Source organism: Arachis ipaensis, chromosome B05 (assembly GCF_000816755.2).
Source record: "Arachis ipaensis cultivar K30076 chromosome B05, Araip1.1, whole genome shotgun sequence".
Lineage (NCBI taxonomy): Eukaryota > Viridiplantae > Streptophyta > Magnoliopsida > Fabales > Fabaceae > Arachis > Arachis ipaensis.
This window is the reverse complement of record NC_029789.2, coordinates 15,843,760-15,851,451: the sequence shown is the minus strand read 5'-3', so window position 1 is coordinate 15,851,451 and position 7,692 is coordinate 15,843,760. Positions and strand designations below refer to the sequence as shown.

The 7,692-nt window shown below is 31.6% G+C and overlaps 1 long non-coding RNA gene across 1 annotated transcript in view; it reads left to right on the top strand.

Annotated features, from left to right (window-relative positions):
* LOC110271790 overlaps positions 1–4,811 on the top strand; it is a 6,743-nt gene extending 1,932 nt beyond the window's left edge. Inside the window, exons 2-3 of the long non-coding RNA XR_002362482.1 lie at positions 3,703–3,844; positions 4,356–4,811. This is a non-coding gene — a long non-coding RNA (uncharacterized LOC110271790). The remainder of the gene's footprint in view (positions 1–3,702; positions 3,845–4,355) is intronic.

Here is a 7,692-nt window from a genome sequence, read left to right as displayed (position 1 = left end):
AATTAACTATGTTTAGTTTTCACCCTCTCACGCCCCTGTTGATTTTTTATATTAGATTTGATTTTAATAATTATATTTAATTTTGAAATATTTGATTGCATTAAAAGTAGATACTAATAGTATATAATGTATATAACTCTATTAGCAATCAATGTATATTTCATAAATAATATCATTTCACTAAATATAACATTTGTATTTCTAAAGATCATATACAACTTTGTGATAGAAAATTTGTCTTATAAGATTAAGGGACTTGTTTAAGCGTTTTTATTTTTGTTTTCGATGAAAACGAAAATAAAAAATAAAAATATGAATGATAAAACATTTAAAAAAAAATTAATAAAACTATTTTTTAAAAAATAGAACAAAGTTAAAAATGTTATGTTTATATTCTCAATTTTTTCAGTTTTAATTTTGTAAAGACATTTTCAAACTAAAATACAGTGTTTTTAGTTTTGGAACAAAGGTTCGAATCTTTCCTACTCAAATCGTTTTTGTCTTCTCCTCCTTTTACTATACGTTTTATTGTTAGAATATCTATTATTTATCTTCAATTTATACATACATCTTTTGAAAAAGATGAATTTTTTTATTTCATTTGACTCTTTTGATTTTTCATTTGACTCTCTCAATTTTTATTTTAGATTTGATTTTTGTTATCTATTATTATCTCGTTTACACTGTAAACGAGATAATTTTTAATGTATCTCATTTATACTGTAAACGAGATAGGTGTATTTTTTCAATTTTCATATAATAAAAAATTAATAATTTAAATTGAATCAAACTCTTAAAAATAGAACATTTCAAATAATAAAAAAGATGGACGATTTTATATAATAGGGAAGATTGGCAATTTTAAAAATGGAACACTATTAACATGTTTACTTCTCCCAACCGTTGAAATAAGTAAAAGCACATGAGTAGCACATTAAACTGCCCATTATTAATACGGTTACCTGGCAATTCCAGGACACAGACGTCATCATCGAAGTCTTGGTTACCTCCACAGCTTTGGAGGAAGCTCTTCAATTTCTCTTAAATTAAATTCATTGAGCTAAATAATTCAAGAAAGAAAGAAAAACAAAATTGAAAATGGGTAACCAGGAGCAGAAATGGAAGAACATTCTCAAAGATCTCCAATTCGCACCCTTTCTCACTTCACGTTTCAACATCGACCTTAAGGTGCAAAATTCCTCTAAATAGCCTTTTCAATTTTGCGTCTTATCTCAATTTAGGATTTTAAATTTCACCGTAATGTACCTAATTCCCATTCGTGTATTCCGTTTTCTAGATAAATAGTAAAATTTGAGTGTGATAAAACTGAGTCAAGAGTTTAGGGTTTTTAATTTTTGTTCTTTTGTGGTAATTCAGGATAAGTAACAAAATTTGAACGTAAGCAATAGCACTCAAGGATCCAAAGAAAAATTTAGGGTTCCTAGAATTAAGGCTGCAGCCCCGCTGCTGCTACCCAGTTGCTACTATGATTCATCAATCTGATTTTTTGCGCCGTTGTCGAGAATTGTTTGAGTTTGACACACTACCGGACTATCTTTATGGTTTATGCATCAACCTTATTCTTTATGGTTTATTTGCTCTTTTGTTTGTGTATTTTGTTTTCTTTTTCAAAACCTTTTCTTTTATTTAGTAATCCTTGTCTTTTGTTTGAGTCTTGTGTCAGTTTTTAAGTTTGGTGTCCCGTCTGGTTTCATCTTTTTCTTTAGATTTTCGAAAGTGTTCTTATTTTCCCTTCTTGATATTCGAATTGTTCTTAGTAATTTTTCTTGTCTGATTTTAAAAATTTTAAGTTTGGTGTCTCTTAGTTGTTTTTCCTTTAATTTTTGAAAATTAGTGTCATTTGATCTTAAATTTTTAAGATTATGTCTCTTAGTTGTTTTTCTTTTTCTTTAAAATTCGAAAATAAAAAAATATTCCTTTTATCTTTGTTTAAATTTTCAAAAATCTTGCTATCTTTTCTTATCTTGATTTAAAAGTTTTAAGTTTGGTGTTTTCTTGTTAGTAAAATTTAAATTTTAAATTTCAAATCTTATCTTTTCAAATCTTTATCATATCTTTTTACTTTAAATCCTTCCTATCTTATCTTCTTTTAAAATTTTAAATTTTAAATTCTTATCTTTTTAAATCTTTACTATCTTTTAAAATTTGATCTTCAAAATTTTTAAATTTTTAAATCTTATCTTTCTTAATCTTTTTAAATTTTTATCTTATCTTTCTTTTTAAATTTTAAAACTTGCTTATGTTATCCTTTTTTAAATTTAAAACTTTTAAATTTCAAATCTTTACTTTCTTTTAAATTTAAATTTCAAAATCCTTGTTTGACTTTTTTCTTCTTTTATTTTCAAAAATCACAATTAATTTTCAATTTTCTTTTAATTAATTAGTTGTCTTAGCTTTCAATTCTTTTATTCTTTTAGAATTAAATAAATAAATAAAATAAAATAAAATTATTTTTTTTAATTTCTATTTTTTTCTTGAAATTCGAATTCTCCTATCCCCCTCTATTTTCATTCTTCTCATCTTCTCAAGACATCTCACTGGAAGTTCTCTATACTCTGACATAGAAACACCTGCCTTTTAATTTTCTTGTTTCTTGATTGTGTGTATAGGAACAAGAAGAGTTTTGACGTTAGGATTTTTGCCAGTAAAGAATGTCATAAAAACAGTCGCGTTGTAGGTATAGTTTCTAAACCGACAAAAATCCCTTCGTGCAAACGTGTTGGGTGTCACAAGTAACAAACCCCTTTAGAAATTGTTAATCGAGTATTCAAACCTCGGGTCGTCTTCTCAAGGAACTGCGAGGAAGTATGTTCTTATTATTGGCTATAGAGGTTGTAATCGAGGTTTAGAAGATGAGAAGCAAGTAATTTGAATGACAAGTAAAGTATTAATAAAAAAAGAAAAATAAAAATCTTTGGCCCGGCGGACCGGCCCCCCCCGCCCGCCAAAACCCGCCAATTTGGCGGTGCGGGTTTGGCAGATTTTTTAATTTGGCGGGCTCCAAATCCTAGCCGATCCGCCTTTTTCAGCGGATTTAGCGGGTCGGCCTGACGGGTTCAACCCATTTTGCCACCCCTACTGATCATGCTGATGCAGCAACATTGCCAATTTCATGGACACCCACTGACTTCCTGTAGTTCTGTGACACTGTAGAGACCAATGGAATGGAGCCTGAAGTCTCCAAGCGAATACTCTTCCCATTTGCTCTGAATGATCAAGCAAAGCTATGGTGGATTTATGAACCCAGAGGAAGTGTGAACACTTGGGATAAGGCTGTTAACAAATTCTTGAACAGGTTCTCCTTCTCGCAGAGATGGACTAAGCTAATGACAAATGTTCAGACCTTCTGGCAGAAAGAGGGAGAATCCTTCTATGATGCTTGGGAGAGGTAATGCCATTGTTGTTTCTGGCGAAGATGCTACCCCTGTCACCACTATGATTCATCAACCTGATCCTTCTGTTGCTATGGTTGATTCCTCTCAAAATGACGAAGATGCTAAGAATCCTCTGCAGTATGCGAATTGATGTCACTAATTCTATATGAATTATTGCAATTAAATGATGTTGATTAAAATTGTAGTTCTGGTTAAAATTGTTGTATGCTTCAATAAAATAAGAAAGATATTTTGTTATTTTTGAAGTATTCTGAGACTTGGTTGCTTTTGTTTATCTTCTCCCCAGGTACGATGCAATGATTTTAGAAGCGCTCTGAAAGATACTAATGGATCTGTTCTGAATGTCATTGTTAACTTCATTGAGGTTAGATTATAAACTTATAGCAAGTGAAGGTAGCAGTGAAGGAAATAATGCTAACTCTCCAAATGTAAGTTAGTTTACATGTCAGTTTATCACTGTACTTCCAAGACGTTTCTGTGGATTTTTTTCATCAATTATAAACTTGAAGGACTATAAAATATGTAAAAAAATTATCTTTTATTAAAAGTTTGTTATAAAACAGCATAACATATCATGAGGCTTAGTGTTAATCCAGGAATGTGCAAATTCTGGACTGTTGTCCATGTCTTGTCTTTTTTGATACTTGAGAAAATATGTATTGTTTGTTCTAGCTGAACAGAGAAAAAAATTCATACCTTCAATATACTTGCTTTTGAATTTTTTTCAGTCAAATTGATTCTCTTGTTTGAAGAACTATATAAAAATAATTTTTTTAAACAATTCTAGTTATTACTATATCAATGATTTTTGTTACCATATGCCATATACAAGTTCTTTCATTATGTTAATATGATCATATATGGTTGCATATCTTTGTTTTTATATGCAATAAATTGCTCTTGCAATTGTGTGATGATTAATTTTTGTTTTCAATCCAGACCAATTATATGTGGTAGTGATTGTTTTCAATAATAGAGGTGTATATGGAGGTGATTGGAGAACCCTCAAAGAGATGAATAGACCTCACAAAGATGATCATATTCCGACTTTTTTTGTTCCAAAAGTAGACTACCATGCTTTGATTGAAGCTTTTAGTGGAAAGGGCATCTGACGAACTCAAGTATAATCTTTCTCGACTCGAAAACCGGACGTTATCAATGTTATTGTTGATCCCTATGCTGGTTCAGAGAGTGGAGGATGCAACACAAGAACTGATTTCCAGATTATCTGTATTATACTGTAACTACGTTTTCTATAGTTTTCGTTTTTAGATTTCAAATTTCAATAACACAAATTACATAGCCTTGTGGTTTTCTATGGTGTACCATGATATGATAAAGACACAAACTATATTCCATGAATCCACACAAATATAAAATATTACATGATCATAATGAATACTTGAATGATGAAAACTGAATTTTATATATACTTATTACTACTATTTTTGTTTCATTTTATCAATGTTATAGGAATATCTTTTATTGAATATTTATAGTTTCCAAATTTTCAATTAGGTCCCTATACTTTTTTTTCTTTTCAATTGAGTTCCTATATATTATTTTTTCTTTTCAAGGATATACAAGTAATTTCACAATTCACTAATATTTTTTTGACATTTAACGTTAATAGGGACTAAATTGAAAAAAAAAATCATGTATAAGGACCCAATTGAAAAGAAAAAAAGTATAGGGACTTAATTAAAAATTCGATGAAACTATAGGGATTCAATGAAAGATATTTCTATAATCTCTAAAATTAACATTGAATACAACTAAATCCACATTACTGCATGTAAAAATATACTAAAAGAACTAAATTAAGAAATAATTGCAGAATGGACATAGCATATCAATGATATGTTTTCCAGTTGATTAAGAAAACATTTTAATGTAGTTACTATCCAAGTAAATTAAGTATAACCAAATTATATATCAACTCATCAAGAAGGTTTTACTGTTGGAATCCATGTCTCGGCAATCACACACACATTTGATATAATATAACCTAATGAGTAATGACAGCATAATAAACTTTACATTAATACTTAAGAACATATTTACAGTATTCAAAATTAATCACTAAACTTTATTGCATTTGCACACCAATCGAATTTCACAAGTCATAACTACTACTACAACAACTAGGTTTGATCCAATCACTTTAAGTAAAAAACGAACGATAGTATCTAAGTAAGAATTATCCTAAGAAGTGTTACTTCAAAACAATATCTATATGAATATCAAACACTAAAATTAGAGCAAACCAATTTTAATCGTCTTCGAAAAAATTGACATATGCATAAACACATTTCATCAACATCCAAAAAATGAAAAAAAAAATCAATTTTAATGTCACCTGTTTTGACAAATTGAGTATAGGCAGATCGAGGCGTAGCGCGGTGAGGTGCGGTATGGTGAGGCGAGGCGCAGCGCAGCGAGGCGAGGCACGGTGAGGGCTTCGACGGGCAAACAACGCAGAAGACCACAAAACAGAGCAACGCAGAACAGAGCAGCGCAGGGAGAAGGATGCGACAGACGGACGACCACCAAGCCTTCGCCACGGACGACGACGACTATGGATGAAGACTACGGACCGATGGAGAAGAAGCGCAGTGCACACGACCTTCAGAGAGCAAGTTAGGGCTGGATAGGGTTTTTTTTCTTTGGGATAAAATATGAGGAAATTTTTTTGGTATTTTAAAAAAATAGATGTATGTTTAACTAGCTATTTTAACTAATTCATAAGAATATTCGTTTTTTAAATAGAATATTCCGTTATCTTAAACGTTATACTCACGGTAGCGACTTAATTGAAAAAAAATTAACATATAGGGACCCAATTAAAAGAAAAAAAATATAGAGACCTAATTAAAAATTTCACGAAATTATAATAATAACTAGAAAAATACATATATAAAAGGCTGTCGCCGCTGTGGGGAGTCATCAGAACTACTGGTACTGCTGCTGTTGTCGTATTTATGATGTTGCCATTAGTTCGGTCATGTAGTTGAGTCGCAATTGAGGTAGGGGCGCTTTTCTTAAACTTATTTTATTCTTAAAAATTGTTATAAATCGATATTGATACAAATAATATATTTTTAGTGATTATGTAAGTCTTATGGATTGAATTGAGTTGTTTTGGATAAATGATTGAGTTATTGATTGATTAAATTGGTTTCTGAATTGTCATATAATGATTATTGAGCATTTGAACACGTATTGATAATTGAGGTTGAATTATTGTGAATTACTAGATTGGTTGTTCGAATTCTGAGTTTTTGTTTATTTTCTTAAGTTGAGTTGGAGTTGTTGAGATAATGATTTATTGAAAATGATTTGAATGACTGAGAGGTGTTTGGTTTGGTTGTTGGGACCCTTGAAGGGTGGTAAAATCCAAATTTTAGAGGAGATGTTGCCGAAATTTTTATAAAATTTTGAGACTTTGTTTGAAGCATTATTTAAAATAAAATTTGATTTAAGAATCATATTATTTGATTTCGATTTATTACAAAAAGAGTCATGATTTGAGTTCGATTTATTGAGAAAGGAATTATGCTTTGAGTTTAACTTATTGAGAAAAGGATTTTGTTTTGAGTTTGATTCATTAAGAAAAGTGTTCAGTGGGTTACCTGAACTGAAGGTCGATCTCAGAGGAGATTTGCGGTTGTGGCCGAAGCTGTCGTGTCCGACTTGCTGAATCTTGAGATGTTGCTGATCCTTGATCATCGGAGGGTGGTGGTACCTACAAGAGACTCCGATGCTTAAGTTAGCACGGGCTTTAAGCAGGTTTTTTGTGTAGAATTAGAGTATGAGTTATACCTGGGTGCTCCAGTGTATTTATAGTAGTGTGGGGTGACCTCCGATCCCTTGAGATAAGTTAGTTATCTTATCTTATCTTTTGTGGGTGAGTCCCCTTATCTTTGGCCAGCCGCCTTTAGGTGGGTTGTGATCTTCTACTTTGGGCCTACTTGGGCCCTTTATAGCAATTTGGCCGAGCTCTTTTGGGAAGAGGTCGGTGTCGACCAACCTTTATAAGAGGTCGGTCATTTCTGTCTTCATTCAACCCGGCTTGCCTAGCTCGACCCATGGTATGAACAGTGCCCCTGCTCGAGCTTCGATCTTCCCTTGAGGTCGTGCTTTCCAGCTTCGATCCTTTAAGGAAGTCGTGTTCGAGCATTAATTTGATTTCGAGTTGCTCCTCCTCGCGTGATTCTTGGCGCTTGCTTTTGCTTTAATGCGAAGCGTTTTAACCTTCTTGGGAATACGCATGCGC